General features: G+C 43.6%; 1 protein-coding gene across 4 annotated transcripts in view; it reads left to right on the forward strand.

The window, feature by feature from the left end:
* Positions 1-22,046, forward strand: part of TOLLIP (toll interacting protein) — a 149,280-nt gene that overhangs the window by 101,019 nt on the left and 26,215 nt on the right. The gene's annotated exons all lie outside the window — the stretch shown is intronic.

Below are 22,046 nucleotides of genomic sequence, written 5' to 3' on the forward strand. Positions count from 1 at the left end.
ATGTTTTCAGTCCTAGCCTATGTTATCTGTGGGACTGCAGAACTCATCAGAACTTATCCCTGTCCCTCTCCACATGCATTAATATATTTCTTTCCCAGAAAACCTGTGTAGCTGTCTTGACCTGTAGGATAAGGGCTATTGAGAAGTGTAGTTCTGAGGTAGCAGGTCTAGGGCACCTATAATCCATCTTCCCAGCAGCTGTCTGAAAAATTTTGCAGGCCTAGGAATGCCACAACAGGAAGTAATAAAAGCGGCTTCACACTGTGATGTTGTGGTATCGGATCGTTGGTGGGGATCATAGATATCAATGGCAGCCGGGCCTGACAGCTGGAGGCAGTGAATAGTGTCGGCTTGTAAGGGCTCTTTCACATGGATGGTCCACCCTACGAACTCTGCTTTGCTTAGCAGGGGATCTATCTGATAATCCCCCGCTGAGCAGGCGGATGACAGGTCCATCTCAGCTCACTGCGCAGTGACGAACCTGTCAGAGTCCCGCTCTCCTCTATGGGGAGATTGGATGAAAACGGAGACCGCCTGTCTGTTTTCATCCAATCCTCCAAATGAAAGGAAGGTAGGGTCTCCCTCCGTCTGGATTTAACAGACAGGATCGGAATCGGATATCGGCGGACATGTCACCGCTGACATCCACCGCTCCATAGAAGTGAAGTGAGTGTCCGATCAGGTCCACCTGAGAAACTGACAGGCAGACCTGATCGGAAAGGCCGTGTGAAAGGGGCCTTACTATCAAAGGGAAACTAAGATTAACATTGCCTCTGTCTAAGGGCATCACACATGGAAATATTACTCTACAGATTGCAGACAGAGGCGTATCAGACTGATATGTCAGACTTGGTGATCTGTCAGTCACATACAGCCTTGCCTCTCTGTGCTCACCTCCACGGAGTTTGCCGTGCCCTGCAGAGAGTACATGGCATCTTCACTACATTTTTTTTGCCTGGCTTGTGGTAGATAAATAAACAGCCCCGCAATGAAGTGTTCAGGAGCATAGTCCTGTTATATTTTATCTTTGAAAGGTATCTAAAACCCATTGATTTGAAAAGAGTCAGATCTTTTATAAGGCAGGCCTCTGCCAATATCATTTTGGGTGAAGTTAGATGAACCAGCTAATCAACAAAGCAAGTATCTTTTAGAAATTGATTGCAGTAAATGGACAGTTCAGTCAATAAACATTTTTTTTTTCCAGCAAAATAAACCAAATAATTTTTTCTTTATTGTGGCACAGTAATTTGTGAGCTAAAGATGACTTGATGCAATCCAATATCATTTACCATTTGTTACATGTCTGACGAAGTGTGAAGACTTGTGCTAGTCATAAATTTGATATCTTGGGCACCTTTCACACATGCCTTCAGTTTGTTTTATCAGCTCAGTCACTTTTTTTCTGGCCGCTCACTGTATATACTGCTAAACTGCTCTCCTGACTTTCTCTGCCACAACCCCCCCCCCCCCACACACACACACACACACACACACACCTTACAGTGACTGGTTGCCCCTAACAGCCAATGTAAAAAAACAGATGAAAACTGAGTGTTTGTCAGTTTACATCTGTTTTTCGTCCAATCCATTTTTTTGACGGATAAAAAATAGGGCTTTCATCCATTCAAAAAATGGATGTTGACGGAAGCGGATGAAAATAGATGATGTTCAGTCGCTGTCATCCATTTTTCCACTGGAATGCATTGATGTCCGTTTTTATTTGTCAACGGATGGATGAAAAACGGACAAACGGTCCATATGTGTGAAAGGGGCATTACACAGTTTTTTTTTTTTTTTTTTAGCTTTTCATCAGCTTTTGACCACAGCAATTTGCTATCCATGGTTTCCAGTTTTAAGTAACTAGATCAGCCTTTCTAACTCAAAGGAGTTCTTGAAATAACTTTCTGGCTTAGGGAACCCCTGCTAAAAATTACTAAATCTACAACTCATATGATAGTTAGTGTGATAGTCAGTGGGAAGCATGCTCCGTACATTTGTGGTCATTGGGAAAAATTCCCTTTTCAGATCGCTAAAATGATCAGCTGTATCGGTGGAAACTTATCTGAGAGGAAGACCTCTGGTGGAACCCGAGTTGATAATCCCTGAACTAGATGATTAAAATTGACCCAAAAATTTAATACACAAACTGAAAAATAATTGAAACTGGGTGGAATGCTTCCATGCTTAAAAGTTAATGGAAAGCTCAAAAATGTACTACAGAGTGTGTGGTCAGCTCAGTTTAGTGATTTTTTTTTTCTTTTTTGCCCTGGCAAGATTTCCCCCGCGCTATGCAGACTGCTGCTCTCTGGGTATCAGAAGAGTTGGCGTTAAAAATGGTGAATCACATTAGAGTAGAATTAAAGGCAAAATGTTTTTTAGTTTTGGATAGAGTGAAGAGGGAATAAATCACCTATCATTTCATTTTATTGCCATTTGTGCCCCCATTAAGGACATTCACCCTCTCTTTGTCCTGTTTGCTGTTATTACCAAGTGAAGAGTGAAAGAAAATATCAAATTTAAGTTGTCGCCAAAACAGAAATACGTGGGAAATCCTCCATTGGGGACACTAATTTAGGAATTTCTCACTTTGGAGGGGTTTCCTCACTTCCTGAAACAAAAAGTGAAGTGGGATCTCCCCAATGAGACCTAGATGGGGAAAAAAAAGAGGTCTAACCCTTCTTTATTCTAACCAAAATGGGGGGGGGAGTTTTTTGCCTTCTACTTTAAGTTGCGTGTAGCTGCTAAAGCATCATGAGTGGGAAATCAAGAGCACCTGCACAGCGCCCAGATCTTCAAAGTAGGACTGCAAGCCTATGGATACCCAGCAATCTATAGGACAATGTTTCCAATACACTCAATGGTATCAGACTAGACTGTAAACCAATGATCCTCCAATTAACATTCTACCTTCCACTTAAATCAGAATATATTTTATATTCTAATAGTTGAGACCACCGTTCCTTTCCTCCACCTGCCAGTTTATTTGTCAGGCCGCCATCCACCCAAGTACTCTTTTTAATGTTCATCCTTGGACCCAGCAGCACTATTTAATTCTTAACCTGTAGTAGTAACAAACTGAACACACTGATTTATGTAGCACCCCTAGTTGCGGTCACTTAAAAGAGTTAAGTGTTAAGAGAATAAGTTGTTAACTGCTTTCTCACATGGAAAAATAAAATTAAAAATGGAATTAAAGCCCCTTACACACGATCCGAAAATCCGTCTGTTTTTCTTTTTTTGCATGCTAGTCGCATATCGAATGTGAAGAGTTTACTAAAGTTACGAAAATTCTCGTAGGACAGATTAAAAATTCAGAAGTGATGTAATGTGTTGTAGTGTGTATTTCTATTTAAAGTGTATTTCGGATGACAACTGTAGTGATTAAACAAAAATCGTACGATCTAGTATCGTACAAGAATAATGTGATCATGATCAGCTCGGCTCTCGTAAGCTCTGTGCGAATGATCTGATTATCGTACGATCGCTATGAAAGCAGTATTTCTTTATCGTACATCACGGGACACAGAGCACCATAATAATGACTAATTGGGTTATACGCTACCTTTAGGTGATTCCATATAACCCCTCCTATACAGGAAATACCTCAGTTTTTTCACCAGTGTCTTGAAGGTGATGGTCATGGCTGTTGAAGCTCTTAAAAATTCTTCAAATAATGTCCCAGTGAGGATGTTATAATCGGATCCATTTGGATGGCATAAGATAGCTAAAGTGGATGGTACCCGAGCCTCGGTTCAAGAGCGAGGTTTTGCTTGTAACGTGTCCTATATGGCACTGGACCCTTGTTAAATTGGTATTCCTGGTCATAACTTTCCCAAGGTAAACCAGAAGCTGCTTTACAGGTCCAAGGGTGTGGCCCCCAAAGAATGGTGGACCTGGTCCTTGAAGGTCCTCAGAGGCGCTACCCACCGTGATGGGGGAAGATTGGGCCTGATAAGACAGGCCCTGCTGCTTGGGATGGTGAGTACTCCCTTTGGAAATTTTATATATATTTATATAATATATATATTCCCTCTGTGCCACTGGAAAGCCTTTGCTTGTGTCTGGAAAGTTACAGATTGCCAAGTATGGCGCGCACTTATGGCGGGTGTGCGCATGCGCTCCTGGCGTGCGTGCCATTGGTGTGCGCGTGCGCCGCTGCTATGTGCATCAGGGATGCGCGGCGTGCGTCTGGGCACGGCAGATGCGCCGTGCATGCCACTGGTCGTGCAGGAGTGCGCATGCGCTCAGTCCACTACTAGGCAGGCTTTATAAGGAGCTGGAGCTCCTGGCGTGTGCTGGGACAACACAGGACGATACTTGGGCACGTGAGTCTGGAGGTTTTTGGACACAGTTGCAATAGGTTAAACACTGGTTTCAGCTTGTGGGGAGTACTTTTTTTCTCGTATGTAAGCAATGTCTTCCAGAAAACGAGGTACAGGGAGCAGGGCAAGCACGGGTAAGAGTACCTTCCTTGAAAACAGGAGACCAGCCCCATGCTGATGCAGCCTCAGTCTCCCCTGAAAGACCTGCGGCATCTGGCCTGGCTGAGCCATTGCATTTGTCAGGCATAGCGGCCACCACCAATATTCCTGCCTCGGCTTTTGTTACAAAGGATGATTTGGCATCGGCATTAGCCAGGCCTTGAAGGTAAAATAGCTGGCATGATTGCTTCTGTAACACAGGGAGGGAAGAAGTGTAATAGATCTTCCTCCCCTGAGCCTGAGCCAAGTGGAGAATCACTAGAGCATCAGGACTCTTATAGCCAGATGGGTCCAGGTGATCTGGAACCAGAGTGGGCAGAGGATTTGAAGGAGGTGGCCATAAAAGACCGGGAAGTAGGAGAGGCTGAAGAATCCTCAGCTGAGGACTCGGGTTCGGAGAAGCCAATTTCAGCCTCCCATTCCCAGAAATTGTTTATCCAATCTCTGACTGAGATGGTACGAGTTGGGTTTAAGTTACCTCCGGTTCAGGAGTCTGGACTCTCCTGTTCTACTTTGGGATCCTTGCGACCTCAGCAAGATTCCCAAGCATTCCCTTTGCATCCTCTATTGGAGCAGGTGATCTACGCAGACTGGGATCATCCTGACAGGATATTCTTGCCTCCAAAAAGGTTTTCTATCTTATATCCTATGGAGGAGAAATTCAGGAAGAGATGGGGTACACTTTTGGTGGACGCCGCCATTTCTTCAGTGAATAAGAGTTTAACCTGCCCAGTAGATAATGCCCAGGTATTTAAGGATCCGGACGATAAAAAGCTAGAGTCCTTATTAAAAGCCTCCTTTGCGGTGGCTGGTGCAGCAGTTCAGCCAGCAGTTGCAGCCATTGGGATTTGCGAATCCCTAAAAGACCGTTTTAAAAGGTTAATAAAAAATCTGACTTGTCAGTAGGAACCTTCCGAGGAATTGTCGGAGCTTCCTCATGCTTTGTTTTGCACTGGACGCATTGAAAGACTCAATTCAGCAGATGTCTCGTTTTGCGTTACTGTCCGTACATATGCACAGGGTTTTGTGGCTAAAGAACTGGTCTGCTTGGACTCCATGCAAGAGGCTACTTGCAGCTTTTCCATTCCATGGAGAACGCTTGTTTGGCGAAGATCTGGATAAATATATCCAAAAGATCTCTGGAGGAAAGAGTGCCCTCCTCCCTACTAAAAGGAGAGTTAAGCAACCCTCTTATAAAATTCCCAATGCTCCAGGACCTAGTGCTTCTTCCCCCAAGCGGTATAGATGGCCTAAGCCGTCAGGTTTTAAAAAACCTCAGGGTCAGAGGAAGCCCCGGAACCAAAAGCCAGCCAAGTCCAACTCCAAAGCAACCTTATGAAGGGACGCCCCCGCTCTCACGGGTGGGGGGCAGGCTTCAGCTGTTTTTGGATGCATGGGAAGATCTGGTCCAAGACAGATGTGTTATTTCCACTATAACACAGGGTTACAGAATAGAGTTCCGGGAAATCCCTCCAAGCCGTTTTCTGTACTCAAGGGTCCCGTCGGATCCAGAGAAAAAGAAATGCCTATTCCTAGCCTTGCAGCATCTGCTGAAACGGGGTAATTGTCAAGGTTCCGCACGAAGAAAGATTCAAGGGGTTTTACTCTAACTTTTTTACCGTGCCGAAACCAAATGGGGAAGTAAGGCCCATTTTGGACCTCCAAGGCTCTCAACTTTTTTGTAAACGTCCGGTCCTTCCGTATGGAGTCGGTTCGTTCAATAATAAAATCTCTGAGAAAAGAAGATTATTTAGCGTCCATAGATACAGTGGGGCAAAAAAGTATTTAGTCAGCCACCAATTGTGCAAGTTCTCCCACTTAAAAAGATGAGAGAGGCCTGTAATTGTCATCATAGGTATACCTCAACTATGAGAGACAAAATGTGGAAACAAATCCAGACAATCACATTGTCTGATTTTTGAAAGAATTTATTTGCAAATTATGGTGGAAAATAAGTATTTGGTCACCTACAAACAAGCAGGATTTCTGGTTCTCACAGACCTGTATCTTCTTCTTTTAACCACTTCAGCCCCGGAAGGATTTACCCCCTCCCTGACCAGAGCACTTTTTATAATTTGGCACTGCGTCGCTTTAACTGCTAATTGCGCGGTCATGCAATGCTGTACCCAAACGAAATTTGCGTCCTTTTCTTCCCACAAATAGAGCTTTCTTTTGATGGTATTTGATCACCTCTGCCATTTTTATTTTTTGCGCTATAAACGGAAAAAGACCGAAAATTTTGAAAAAAAAATGATATTTTCTACTTTTTGTTATAAAAAAAATCCAATAAACTCAATTTTAGTCATACATTTAGGCCAAAATGTATTCGGCCACATGTCTTTGGTAAAAAAAATGTCAATAAGCGTATATTTATTGGTTTGCGCAAAAGTTATAGCGTCTACAAACTAGGGTACATTTTCTGGAATTTACACAGCTTTTAGTTTATGACTGCCTATGTCATTTCTTGAGGTGCTAAAATGGCAGGGCAGTACAAAACCCCCCCAAATGACCCCATTTTGGAAAGTAGACACCCCAAGGAAATTGCTGAGAGGCATGTTGAACCCATTGAATATTTATTTTTTTTGTCCCAGGTGATTGAATAATGACAAAAAAAAAAAAAAATTTACAAAAAGTTTCCACTAAATGATATATTGCTCACACAGGCCATGGGCATATGTGGAATTGCACCCCAAAATACATTCAGCTGCTTCTCCTGAGTACGGGGATACCACATGTGTGGGACTTTTTGGGAGCCTAGCCGCGTACGGGGCCCCGAAAACCCAGCACCGCCTTCAGGATTTCTAAGGGCATACATTTTTGATTTCACTCCTCACTACCTATCACAGTTTTTTGAAGGCCATAAAATGCCAAGATGGCACAAAACCCCCCCAAATGACCCCATTTTGGAAAGTAGACACCCCAAGCTATTTGCTGAGAGGTATGTTGAGTCCATGGAATATTTTATTTTTTGACACAAGTTGTGGGAATGTGACAATTTTTTTTTTTGCACAAAGTTGTCACTAAATGATATATTGCTCACACAGGCCATGGGCATATGTGGAATTGTACCCCAAAATACATTTAGCTGCTTCTCCTGAGTATGGGAATACCACATGTGTGGGACTTTTTGGAAGCCTAGCCGCGTACGGGGCCCCGAAAACCAATCACCGCCTTTAGGATTTCTAAGGGCGTAAATTTTTGATTTCACTCCTCACTACCTATCACAGTTTTGAAGGCCATAAAATGCCAAGATGGCACAAACCCCCCCAAATGACCCCATTTTGGAAAGTAGACACCCCAAGCTATTTGCTGAGAGGCATGGTGAGTATTTTGCAGCTCTCATTTGTTTTTGAAAATGAAGAAAGACAAGAAAAACTTTTTTTTTTTTTCTTTTTTCAATTTTCAAAAGTTTGTGACAAAAAGTGAGGTCTGCAAAATACTGTATACAAGTAAAGGCGCAGAGAACTGGAAATGACAATAAAAACAACAAAAACAGGGGGGTAGGGAGAGAACTGAAGTCTTCCCTGTCTTACGATAAATTAAATAAATAGTGTCCACATGTATACATCCATAGAGAAAAAATGTATCACATTATCACATGTGGGGCATGATCTCACAGTCATATGCAGATAAAGGGATTCAAAGATCCAAGGGATGGTAAGTCCACAAATAGGGCTGCCTTCATCAAGAAACGAAACCACATTCCAAATCCTAAGGAGAAACAGAAGAGAGAGGCGCCTCTGGGTGTAGACTAAAAACAGATTTTATTCATAAAAAGATAGCTCCTACTTCTTAAGCAATCCAATCCCATCCATCTATAGCCTGATGAAGGGGCGCGGCTGTCTTGTCACCACAGCCCGTACGCCCTGCAACGCGTCGCTCGATCTGTGACGTCATCACTCCTCGCCGGATGTTTTCCTTCCTCCATGCTCTCTGCCTTGTATTGTGATCTGTCACCGCTGCGGCCGGCCATACATCTCAGCGGTACCTCTCCTCACACACAGGCAGAGCCCCCAGCCAGGAGTTGTTTGACTGATCTGACTTCCTGATGGATGATGTTTTCTCCAGTACCTGCTCACATTCTCATGCCTTTTTGATGACTTCTAACATGTGAGTTTGACCATCACTATCTTTTTATGAATAAAATCTGTTTTTAGTCTACACCCAGAGGCGCCTCTCTCTTCTGTTTCTCCTTAGGATTTGGAATGTGGTTTCGTTTCTTGATGAAGGCAGCCCTATTTGTGGACTTACCATCCCTTGGATCTTTGAATCCCTTTATCTGCATATGACTGTGAGATCATGCCCCACATGTGATAATGTGATACATTTTTTCTCTATGGATGTATACATGTGGACACTATTTATTTAATTTATCGTAAGACAGGGAAGACTTCAGTTCTCTCCCTACCCCCCTGTTTTTGTTGTTTTTATTGTCATTTCCAGTTCTCTGCGCCTTTACTTGTATACTGTATTCTGCTGAAACCTCTTGTGCTGCATACTGGTTATTGTATAATTACAACAATTTTTACACCACTCCCCCTCTGCCCGTCCTTTCCTTTCTCTTCCCTTCCCCCACCCCTATCTTTTCTTTTTATTTATCGGCTTTTTGGTGTCTGATCATACAATCATGGATATTGTTTCTGCCATAGCAAGCAATAGGTATGCGACCCTTGAACAAATGTATACCTTACTTTCCCCCATTACTTTTTCGGACACTGTGAAACTCTCAGGTAAAATACGCCACAGTCTGTGTGGCAAATTTAAACAACTTGAAAGAATAATCCACACCACTAATTTTCAGTGGTGGGATAAATTCTTTCTACAACAATATATTGATGTGAAAATTTCACCTAGAGGACTAAGAGTAACTAAAGACTGCCCTAGCGGTTTTAGCGCAGATAATACTAGAGAATGGGCCAATATTGCAGAATTCTGCACGACTAAGTGGATGGGAATACTCATTTTCCATAGAGCCAATAAGCTCAATATCTTTACCCAGCAAGTCCAAGCTATCATTAAAGATATTGTCAGTTTTCAAGTTCATATTCCACAGCTATGGCTTGAGATATTGAAAGAGAAAACTAAAAAAGATGAGGATGCTTTCATTAGTGTTAAGATGGGGAAATTTAAACGTGATTTGGAGGATTACAACTCCAATAAGGTTTTCTCATGGAACAAAAAGAATAAATCCATACCTAGTTCCTCTCTATCCTTCAGTATGACCACCTCACATTCATCTGAACAGAATGGATGTGATCAGGCGCTTTCCAATCCCCCTATTCCTTCCTTGCTAGATATCAAACCATATGATGCTATTATTCCTGTGAGACAGCTCAAGAATTCCTTGATCCATTCCTCTTCTCGTCCATCTTCCTCACGTACTTCACGTGTTTCTAGATTGCCTAATATTTCCAAACATTCGTCAAAAATGCCAAATAAACAAACCTCCAACAAATATAAAAATAAGAATCTGGAATTGATTAATGCTCTTAACCAATTTTATAATAGATCAAGTACTTCTTGTAACTCCTCACCCACTCCTATATCCCATGTCCCTAGAGATGGTTCTTCCACCTGTAATAATGTTGGTGAGATCTTCACCACCATTCCTACCAGTTCTAAACATATTGATCATCCAGCCACTTTAGATCTTAGGCCTATGGTACCAGCAGAACCCCTGAGGGTAAACCCACCACCTTTAGATACCCCGTTACCGAATATCCATAATGCTCCCACAGCGAACAGCTCTACCTCCCCTTTTTTAGTGTTCGGTCCTCCTCCGGCCTCCATATCAAGAAAAAGAAAGCTCACAGAAGAGGTTGCAGAGGAGGACGAACTAGAAAAACAGGTCAACACATTGAAACACCCAAAACGGTAAAGATTTTTAATTTATCTTCCTATACCTTGTCCCCTGCTGATATTTCTCTTCTCAATCACGGACTGAATTTTGCTCCGGTTAATAAACCTAATCCCTTTGTTCTCTTCAAGGATTTAAACAACTATATATGCAAACTGACCTTGAAGAGACATTTTCAGATAAAACTACTCAAAGATCAGAATACAGATAGCGTATCTACCATTCAGACTTCGACCACACCCCCTACTGTTTCATCAGATCTCAGTATAGAGCTTCCTGACCACAATATTGAGGACTTGGGTATGTTTGATTGTGATGAACTCACATCACTAATGCTTACACAACATCTAGCTTCATCTCCGCCAATCATACGTTCCACATTAAAACCCAAGTCCATCTTTTTTCCAACTCAATCCAAAGGTCCATATATAGAGAGTTTCTATAGAGTGGTCTATGCAGACTTATTAAAAATGTGCAACTATACATCCAAAGTTAATAATCTTTCACCCTCTGAAATCACAGCGCTGAACCACCTTACTCTTGCCGAAGACTTGGTGATCAAGTCAGCTGACAAGGGGGGTGGTATAGTGTTGCTCAATAGGTCTGATTATTTAAGGGAATCCCATCGACTCCTTTCAGATAGAGCTACATATGCTAAACTTAAGAAAGACCCCACTGCAGAATTTGCACTGGAGGCTGATATTCTTATAAACACTGCTCTGAAAGAAGATATCATCACGAAAACAGAAAGCTCATTCTTGCGGAAATCTTTCTATCAAATCCCTTATTTCTATTATCTACCCAAGATTCATAAAAGCCTAGTAGATCCTCCCGGCAGACTTACTGTGGCAGCGATGGACAGCGTCACTACGGGTTTCAGTTTGTACATAGACCAATTCCTACAACCTATAGTCTCATCTTTACACTCATACATACGTGATGGAACGCATCTTTTAGAACTCCTGTCTTCTTATAGATGGGAGTCCACTTACGTGTGGCTCTCACTCGATGTATGTTCCCTATATACCTCTATCCCACACCAGTTTGGATTGATGGCTTTGGAGCAATTCTTATCCACGGATCCTTTGATGAACATGCGTCAGGCTAGATTTATCATAGAGGCCACAGAGTTCTGCCTGACGCATAATTATTTTATTTTCAACTGAGATTTTTATCAACAAATACAAGGTACGGCGATGGGAGCTAACTGTGCTCCGTCCTATGCCAATTTGGCTATGGGCTTTTGGGAAAACGAATATATTCATAATCATAACCCTTTTGCAGCCAACATAGTGTTTTTTGGTAGGTACATTGATGACCTGATTATCATCTGGGATGGTGATTCTGAGTTCATTACTCCTTTTGTGAAACATTGCAACGATAATCCTTATGGACTTTCATTTACATCAGTCACAGATTGTGCCACCATAGCCTTCTTGGATCTAGAATTGGGACACGAAGGTTCAGTTATCACCTCTAAGAATTACACTAAGCCTACCGCAGGCAACTCGTATTTGCATTACAAGAGTTGCCATTTTCCGAAATGGATTACCAACATCCCAAAAGGGCAGTTTTGTCGTCTTCGACAAAACTGCACTAAAGATTCGGATTACACTGAACTTAGTGTTAATCTAAAAAGGAAATTTCTGGATAAACAATATCCAGAGCCTTTGGTTGATGAAGCCTACAATCATTACCTTCATGGCAAACCTCCCAGAGGCAATACATCTCCCAAAGACTGTTCCAGTAGATTTGTAACCACTTTCCATCACAAATACAAACATATGGAAAAAATTATATCTAAACATTGGGATATTCTACAACAGGATCCCCACCTTTCAGCTGTACTACCTTCACATCCTAAAGTCACATACCGTAGGGCCCCTAACCTAAAGAGTAAAATCGCCCCGAGCAAGCTCAAATCCACTGCACCTTCTCCTGCTGCACCTATACTAATACCTCTGGTGGGTATGTATCAGTGCCGTAAGGCCTTGTGTAAAACTTGCCATTTTGTCCATCATGGACAAAAGTCTTTTATCACCAAAGGCAAAACCTACATGTTGAAAGACTTCTTTAACTGCTCATCAGACTTCGTAGTTTATGGTCTTAGTTGCCCATGCGGGCTGATTTATGTAGGCCGTACCATCAGGGCTCTCAGACAGAGGTTCGGTGAGCACAGAAGGCTGATTGAAGGTGGCACTGACCCACACAGTGTCCCTAGACACTTTGCGGTGGCCCATCAGAGCTCGACAGCGGGACTTAGGGTATAGGTAATCGAACAGATCCCCAGATCTTTGTCCCCCGCTGAGAGATTTAAGAAGCTCTGTTCTAGAGAAACCTTTTGGATATACACTTTGGATGCCCTATCGCCAGGAGGAATTAATGAAAGTATAGAGATCTCCACCATCCTTTAACTTTTTTATATATATTCATTTTAATATATATTTTTATTTTTAATTTTTGTTTTTTATTTATTAAATTTTACCCCTACAGGTTTTGTACGATTATTTTAGGTCCTGTATTGTGCTTTGCATTTGTGTACATGTGGGTGCTGTGTGCGTGCGCATTTTTGCGTGCGCATACATACACACACATATGCAAATTTAATAATAATTTTTACCAATCACCACCTATTAATAACTGGATCTCTTTTTTAAATGATTGTGTTTTTACACAAGGCCTGATTTGTGTGTGATGGAGAGATACATGCTTCTTCCCCCCCCCCCCCCTCTTACTATTGGTATATATATTCATATACCATTGTCCTCTCTTTTCCAGTCCTATTATAATTATTTATTATACGGTATACACATATATATTTATTTATATATGTTTTTTTTTGTTTGTTTTTTTTTCCCCCTCCCCTGACTCATTTTACCTATGCATTCATTTATATTCATTTATATATACTTGCCTTTTCCCTCCCCAGACTTATCCTACCTTTGCATTTATATGTCCACATACCATTTAATTCCTTTATTAGTTTTTATGTCCTCATCATCATTATCATTCTGCATTCATATATTCACATTAATCTCCCCATTAGTTTCTTCAGTTATATGCCCTCATCATTATTATCCTACATTTATTTAGATATCCATATATCAATTATCCTCCTAATCAGTTTTCTTAGTTATATACCCTTATCATTATTTTAAGTCATTCCTCTATTTCACATATCAGCCCATTTCTTTTTATACATTTGTCCCCTGATCACTGCTATGCTTTCCTGCTATACACTTCATTGCTGACACTTCTGATTGTTTTTGTATTTGACCATTTCCTTCAGTTCCGGTTTTATTCCTCCCCTTCCTTTTATCTAGACCAATCATCACATTTCCTGCCCTGGCCCTCCCTCCTACCTCCTACTTCTTAAGCAATCCAATCCCATCCATCTATAGCCTGATGAAGGGGCGCGGCTGTCTTGTCACCACAGCCCGTACGCCCTGCAATGCGTCGCTCGATCTGTGACGTCATCACTCCTCGCCGGATGTTTTCCTTCCTCCATGCTCTCTGCCTTGTATTGTGATCTGTCACCGCTGCGGCCGGCCATACATCTCAACGGTACCTCTCCTCACACACAGGCAGAGCCCCCAGCCAGGAGTTGTTTGACTGATCTGACTTCCTGATGGATGATGTTTTCTCCAGTACCTGCTCACATTCTCATGCCTTTTTGATGACTTCTAACATGTGAGTTTGACCATCACTATCTTTTTATGAATAAAATCTGTTTTTAGTCTACACCCAGAGGCGCCTCTCTCTTCTGTTTCTGAAAAATACTCACTATACCTCTCAGCAAATAGCTTTGGGTGTCTATTTTCCAAAATGGGGTCATTTGGGGGGGGTTTGTGCCATCTGGGCATTCCATGGCCTCCGAAACTGTGATAGGCAGTGAAGAGTGAAATCAAAAATGTACGCCCTTAGAAAGCCTGAAGGCGGGGCTTGGTTTTCGGGGTCCCGTACGCGGCTAGGCTCCCAAAAAGTCTCACACATGTGGTATCCCGTGCTCAGGAGATGCAACAGAATGTATTTTGGGGTGTAATTTCACATATTCCCATGGCATGTTTGACCAATATATCATTTAGTGACAACTTTGTGCAAAAAAAAAAAAAAAAATTTGTCTTTTTCCCGCAACTTGTGTCACAATATAAAATATTCCATGGACTCGACATGCCTCTCAGCAAATAGCTTGGGGTGTCTACTTTCCAAAATGGGGTCATTTGGGGGGGTTTTGAACTGTCCTGGCATTTTATGCACAACATTTAGAAACTTATGTCACACATCACCCACTCTTCTAACCACTTGAAGACAAAGCCCTTTCTGACACTTTTTGTTTACATGAAAAAATTATTTTTTTTGCAAAAAAATTACTTTGAACCCCCAAACATTATATATTTTTTTAAAGCAAATGCCCTACAGATTAAAATGGTGGGTGTTTAATTTTTTTTTTTTTCACACAGTATTTGCGCAGCGATTTTTCAAACGCATTTTTTGGGGAAAAAACACACTTTTTTAAATTTTAATACACTAAAACACACTATTTTGTCAAAATGTTTGATGAAATAAAAAAGATGATCTTAGGCCGAGTACATGGATACCAAACATGACATGCTTTAAAATTGCGCACAAACGTGCAGTGGCGACAAACTAAATACATTTTTAAAAGCCTTTAAAAGCCTTTACAGGTTACCACTTTAGATTTACAGAGGAGGTCTACTGCTAAAATTACTGCCCTCGATCTGACCTTCGCGGTGATACCTCACATGCATGGTGCAATTGCTGTTTACATTTGACGCCAGACCGACGCTTGCGTTCGCCTTTGTACGAGAGCAGGGGGGGCAGGGGTGCTTTTTTTTTTTTTTTTTTTTTGCTTTTTTATCTTATTTTTAAACTGTTCCTTTCATTTTTATTTTTTTTTTAATCATTTTTATTGTTATCTCAGGGAATGTAAATATCCCCTATGATAGCAATAGGTAGTGACAGGTACTCTTTTTAGAAAAAATTGGGGTCTATTAGACCCTAGATCTCTCCTCTGCCCTCAAAGCATCTGACCACCCCAAGATCGGTGTGATAAAATGCTTTCCCAATTTTCCAATGGCGCTGTTTACATCCGGCGAAATCTAAGTCATGAAATGCTCATAGCTTCCGGTTTCTTAGGCCATAGAGATGTTTGGAGCCATTCTGGTCTCTGATCAGCTCTATGGTCAGCTGGCTGAATCACCGGCTGCATTCTCAAGTTCCCTGTTGGGACAGGAGAGCCAGAGAAAAACATGGAAGACGGTGGTGGGGGGGGGGGGGCATTCCCTCCCACTGCTTGTAAAAGCAGTCTAGAGGCTAATTAGCCGCTAGGATTGCTTTTACATGAAAGCCGACCACTGGCTGAAAAGAATGATACCAAGATGATACCTAAACCTGCAGGCATCATTCTGGTATAACCACTCAAAGTCCAGCAACATACCAGTACGTTGCTGGTCCTTGTTGGGCATACATTGTAAACTTTTTTTTCATGCAGCCTGTGGGCTGAACGAAAAAAAGATATTGATCGGTGGGTATGCCCACCATTAGAATACCTCCCTTCATCCACCCACTTCTAATGATGGGCATACATGCACCGTATATATATGCCGAAGCATGGGGGCATCCTCCCGCAAAAGGCAGGAGCAAATTGCTCCTCCACCCACTGCTGCCCCCACGCTTCGGCATATATGCTGAAGTATGTAACTGTGGTGGTGAAATCACCTCCGACCGCGCTGGAGTCACGGCTTTATGTATCGTGGGAGCAAACGCTGTTGCTGTCAAGATAAATAAATCCGCTCTGCAGCTGAATGGCGTACCTGAAAACAAAAAAGTGGTTAACAATAAAAAAACAAAGTATAAAAAAATTGCATACCTATAAAGCAAACATGATAAAAACATAACAATAAAACATTGCAGTATAGAATGCAGAACAATAGAGAGAGAATAGAGAGAGAACAATAAAACAACAACTATTTTTGGTTTTTTTATTTTATATATTTTTTTGTGTTTTTTTTTTTCTTTTTTTTTTTTTACTTTTTTTTTGGTTTTTTTACACTTTTTTTGTAACTTTAACTTTTTTAACTGGTACCAGGTTTGGGTCTCTCAAAATGCGACAGCATCTTGGGAGACCCTGTGAAAGTGTGTCCTAGTCTGTGCAGTGCTGTACCCTACGCTAATACTCCACTAGTGTATGGTAGCGTTCAAAACATTCACCAATGCAAAGACCAGGATTGCCAGGTCAGAGGGGACAATAATACCGGGTGTCACGCCTAAATCCGCGCTTGCTGCAGACACGACATCTTTTTTGGGGGGTTCGTTGGGTAGGGGTACTCGGGAGGGCATAAAGAAAATGCCTCTCATGCAGCCGGCTTACTGCATTTGGTTGGGGATGGTGAGGTGGAGCACCGTCTGGATACAGAAGGGCTCTGACGATCTCTTCCTGGAATTTAAGGAAGGATCCAGTCTGTCCTGAAGCTCTGTATAGCACATAAGCATTCAGCAAAGCCAATTGAAATAAATAAACAGACACTTTTTTGTACCAGCGTCTGGCCTTACGGGCAATTAGGTACGGCGCCAACAACTGGTCGTTGAGGTCCACCCCTCCCATATTAAGGTTATATTCGTGGACACAGAGGGGTTTCTCCACAACACCAGTCGCCGTAGGAATTTGGACCATCGTGTCTGCATGAAGGGAGGTGAGAACGAAAACATTTTTCTTATCCCTCCACTTCATAGCGAGCAAGTTATTATACTTCAAGCAGGCTCTCTCCCCCAGCCTAAGACGGGAATCTACAAGCCGCTGGGGAAAGCCCCGGCGATTAGGTCGCATGGTGCCACATGCTCCAATCTGATGATCAAAAAGGTGGCTAAAAAGTGGCACGCTCGTATAATAATTGTCCACGTACAAGTGGTACCCCTTTCCGAATAAGGGTGACACCAAGTCCCACACTATCTTGCCAGCGCTTCCTATGTAGTCAGGGCAGTTTGTCGGCTCTACGTGACTATCTTTGCCCTCGTAAACCATAAAACTACATGTATAGCCTGTGGCCCTGTCACAGAGCTTATACATCTTGACCCCGTATCTGGCACGCTTGCTCGGAAGGTACTGTTTGAATGACAAGCGGCCAGAAAATTTAACCAGGGACTCATCAACGCAGACAACTTGATGGGGAGTAAACAAGTCTGCAAAACGTTGGTTGAAGTGGTTTACGAGGGGCCGAATTTTGTAGAGCCGATCGTATGCAGGGTCTCCACGAGGACGACAGAGTTCATTGTCGTTGAAGTGCATGAACCGCAAAATCTGCTCGTATCGTGCCCTGGCCATGGAGGCAGAGAACAAGGGCGAATGGTAAATTGGGTCAGTGGACCAATATGACCGCAACTCACTCTTTTTATTCAACCCCATGAGGAGGGAAAGGCCCAGAAAGATCTTAAATTCGGAAACCGTAATTGGTTTCCAATCTCTGGCAAGGGAGGACTGGGGAATAGTGGCAATGTGTTGACCAGCGTACAAATTGCTTTGGTCCACAATAGATCTATAGAGATCTTCGGTGAAAAACAGCGAATAAAAATCCAGTGGCGTAAAGTCAACTGTTTCCACCTGAATTCCGGGTTGGCCAGTGAAAGGGGGAAGTACGGGTGCTGCAGAAGTGGTGGGTACCCAATTCGGATTGGCGAATGCAGCAGGAAGGGCACTATGGGCACGACGGGCCTGTGTTCGTCTTCTTGGTGGCAGCGGGACACTACTTGTGCTTGCCACCTTGCCAGCTTGAACTGCACTTATGGGACTCGCCACGTCACCAAGTGTTACTGCAGTGCTGGATGTACGACCAGGGTGTACTAGGCCGCTGGTGCTTGCCAGTTCACCAGAAGGAATAGCGGCACTAGTACTTCTCTGCTCAATACGAGAGCCCTGCGGTTCTTGCACTTCAAGGACAGAATAAGTTCGGGGTCTGGTACGCCTGACCTTAGCAGGGACCACAACTCCGTCGTCAGAGCTATCTGTCATGGAGCCGCTGTCCTCTACAGGATCGTATTCTGAGCCTGAATCTGACAGATGAGTGACTTCCTCTTCACTATCTGTCATGCTCAGAAACCTGTAGGCCTCTTCACTAGTGTACCTTCGATTTGCCATTTTGGGCTCTAAATTTAGGGGTACACTAGTGAGACTCACAGGCAAAAAAGCTCCTGACTGTCAGCGACTGATTCAAAACGCTACCAAAAAACTGTTAGTGATCGCAGGGATCAGGCCTGACTCTGCGAACGCTGCAGTTATGTGTGCTTAGTGTTTTGTAAGTGACAGTTATCGATCGATACTGCACTTGGGTGGGCTGGGCTGGGCTGGGCCGAGGAGCAAAACGCAGGTGCTAGCAGGTATCTGGGCTGATCCCGCTAACACTGCGTTTCAGGGAACCCTAAACTGCTGGGGAGTATAGATCTGATCGGATCAGATATCTAAGGGAGGTGTATGCTGCGTGCGTGGGTTTTAGCGGTACTGGCGCTAACCTGGCGCTGCCTGGGGCGACGCAGACCTTATCTGATCCTAAAAACTTAACTTCTATCACCGCCAGGCAATTAGGGGGTTAAACCTTTATAAGGTAATAAACGGCGGGTGCCCTAAAACTATAATAAACTATAATAAACTACAAAAAACAAACTAACCAGCGTCACCCGTAACACTTATACGGTGATCGCTGGTGAAAGGGTTAACTAGGGGGCAATCAGGAGGTTAAAACCTTTAGCAGGTAGTATATGGGGGTCCCTGTCGCTATAAAACACTGACAGCGAATCTATATACTTACCTCCCTAAACTAGCGTCACCTGTGTCACTAATACAGCGATCAGAAAAACGATCGCTTAGCGACACTGGTGACGGGGGGTGATCACGGGGTTAATCTTAGGGGGGGTTAGGGGGGTACCCTGGACCTAAAGGGGGTACCCTAGACCTAAAGGGGGCTAACCTAACTGCCCTAACACTTATAACTGTCACAAACTGACACCAATGCAAAAAAAAACCACTGCTATTGGTGTCAGAGTGACAGGGGGTACAGGGGGGTGATCGGGGGGTGACAGGGGGGTGAAAAGTGTGCCTGCGTGTTCTACTGGAAGTGTAGTGTTGGTGCACTTACTTGGATGTCTTCTCTCCTCGGCGGATCAAAAAGACCGGCTCGAGGAGGGATGACATCACTTCCTCTCCCTCTGTTTACATTACAGAGGGAGGGGAAGCATTTGATTCGCTGGGAGCGATCGGGAGGGGGTGGCCATCAATGGATGGCCTCCCCCTGACCTCTCATCGCCCGCGAACAAGAGCCGACCGCCTACGGCACCGGGGGGGGGTCCGATCGGACCCCCCGCCCGCGGGAAGGCATCACGTATCAGGTACGTGATTTTGCCTGCCCGTGCCGCTCTGTTGACGTATATAGACGTGAGGCGGTCGGCAAGTGGTTAAGAGGCTCCTCTGTCCTCCACTCATTACCTGTATTAATGGCACCTGTTTGAACTTGACAGTATAAAAGACAATGTGATTGTCTGGATTTGTTTCCACATTTTGTCTCTCATAGTTGAGGTATACCTATGATGATAATTACAGGCCTCTCTCATCTTTTTAAGTGGGAGAACTTGCACAATTGGTGGCTGACTAAATACTTTTTTGCCCCACTGTATCAAGGATGCATACCCTCATGTACCGATCTTCGTCCACATCAAAGGTTTCTGCGTTTCGCAGTAGAGGGCCGTCATTTTCAATTCGTGGCACTGCTATTCAGTCTAGCCACGGCCCCCAGGGTTTTCACAAAGATTCTTGCCCCGGTATTGGCGTCCCTAAGGTCCCAGAAGATCTCCGTGGTAGGTTATCTGGACGATCTTCTCTTGAGGGATTGCTCTTTCTTGCCCCATCCTGGTCCAAAACGTGTCAAGAACGATGCGGGTCTTACAACGCCTGGGTTGGATTCTAAATGTGGACAAGTCAACCTTTTGTCCAAACCAGGCCTTGGTATATCTGGGTCTGGTCTTGGACACCGCCCAAGAAAGGGTGTTTTTACCCCCTTGAATGTCATTTCCTTAGTGGAACTCGTCCAGAAGGTGAAAAAAGAACCAAGGCCTTCTATTCGGCTATGCATGAGGTTGCTGGGCAAAATGGTGTCATCCTTCAACGCAATTCCATATGCACAGTTCCACTCCAGGGTGTTCCAGAACAGCATTCTGGAAGCCTTGGACAGGTCTGCTCGAACCCCCCCATAGGTACAATGGAGTCTCTCTTGATGGTTAAAAACCAGCAATTTGAGAAAAGGAAAATCTTTTCCACCAGCAGTCTGGAGGGTGGTAACTACAGACGCCAGTTGCCTCGGCTGGGGAGCAGTCCCGGAGGAGGCGTCTGTCCAGGGAATATGGTCCCAGGCAGAAAGGACCTTGCCCATCAATCTATTGGAGATTTGGGCAGCTCGACTGGCTCTGCATTTCTGGACGTCCAGGTTACAGGGTCTCCCTGTCCGAGTCCAGTCCGATAACTCTACGGTAGTGGCATATATCAACCACGAGGGAGGTATCAGGAGTCGGGAAGCCCAAAGAGAGGTAAATTACATATTGACTTGGGCAGAAAAACGTGCGGTTTCTTTCGGCAGTGTTTATAGAGGGGGTGGACAATTGGCAGGCAGACTTCCTAAGTCGCCAGAAATTGTTGCCAGGGGAATGGTCCCTGCATCCCAAAGTTTTTCTACACATCTGTCTACACTGGGGGACCCCAGATGTGGATCTGCTGGCATCCAGATTCAATGCCAAACTGGACAGGTTTGTATCCAGGACCAATGATCCGCTTGCTGTCGGGATAGACGCATTAGTAGTTCCTTGGGATCAGTATTCTCTGATATATGCCTTCCCTCCGATCCAAATTCTGACACACCTTCTACGCAGAATACAGGAGGAACGAAAGCCAGTGATCCTAGTGGCCTCGGAGATCCTGGTACTCGGAGATTGTGAAATTGGCAGTGGGGGACCCATTGGTCCTTCCGTGCTGTCCAGACCTGTTGTCTCAAGGACCCATATTCCATCCTTCTTTACGGTTGCTGAATTTGATGGCATGGCTATTGATACCAGAATATTGAAAGACCGTGGTATCATGGGCTCAGTCTTGTCTACTCTGATAAAAGCTAGAAAGTCCATTTCTAGAGCTATCTATTATAGAGTCTGGAAGTCATACATTTCTTGGTGTGAGGAAAGGAAGTGGAACCCTTGTAGGTATACGATTGGAAGAGTTCTGGCCTTTCTTCAAGCAGAAGTAGACTTGAAGCTGGCTTTAGGGACAATTAAAGGACAGATTTCGGCCTTATCTGTATTTTTCCAAAGGCCAATTGCATCCCATTCCTTGGTACGAACCTTTGTTAAGGGAGTTACGCACCTAAGGCTGCCGGTTAAGCCACCTTTATGTCCCTGGGACCTAAATTTGGTCCTGTCAGCCTTCCAGTATCAACCATTTGAACCTATTGGACATATTCCGTTTGTCCTATTAACCAGGAAATTGTTTTTTTTGGTGGCTATAACTTTGGCTAGAAGGGTGTCAGAATTGGCCGCCCTTTCTTGCAAAGAACCTTTTTTGATTCTTCATCAGGACAGAGTGGTCGTGCGCTCTCATCCGGATTTTTTACCAAAGGTAGTTTCCAAATTTCATTTGAATCAGGATATCATTCTACCTTCCT

This window comes from Aquarana catesbeiana, linkage group LG11, assembly GCF_042186555.1.
Source record: "Aquarana catesbeiana isolate 2022-GZ linkage group LG11, ASM4218655v1, whole genome shotgun sequence".
In the NCBI taxonomy this organism is placed as follows: domain Eukaryota; kingdom Metazoa; phylum Chordata; class Amphibia; order Anura; family Ranidae; genus Aquarana; species Aquarana catesbeiana.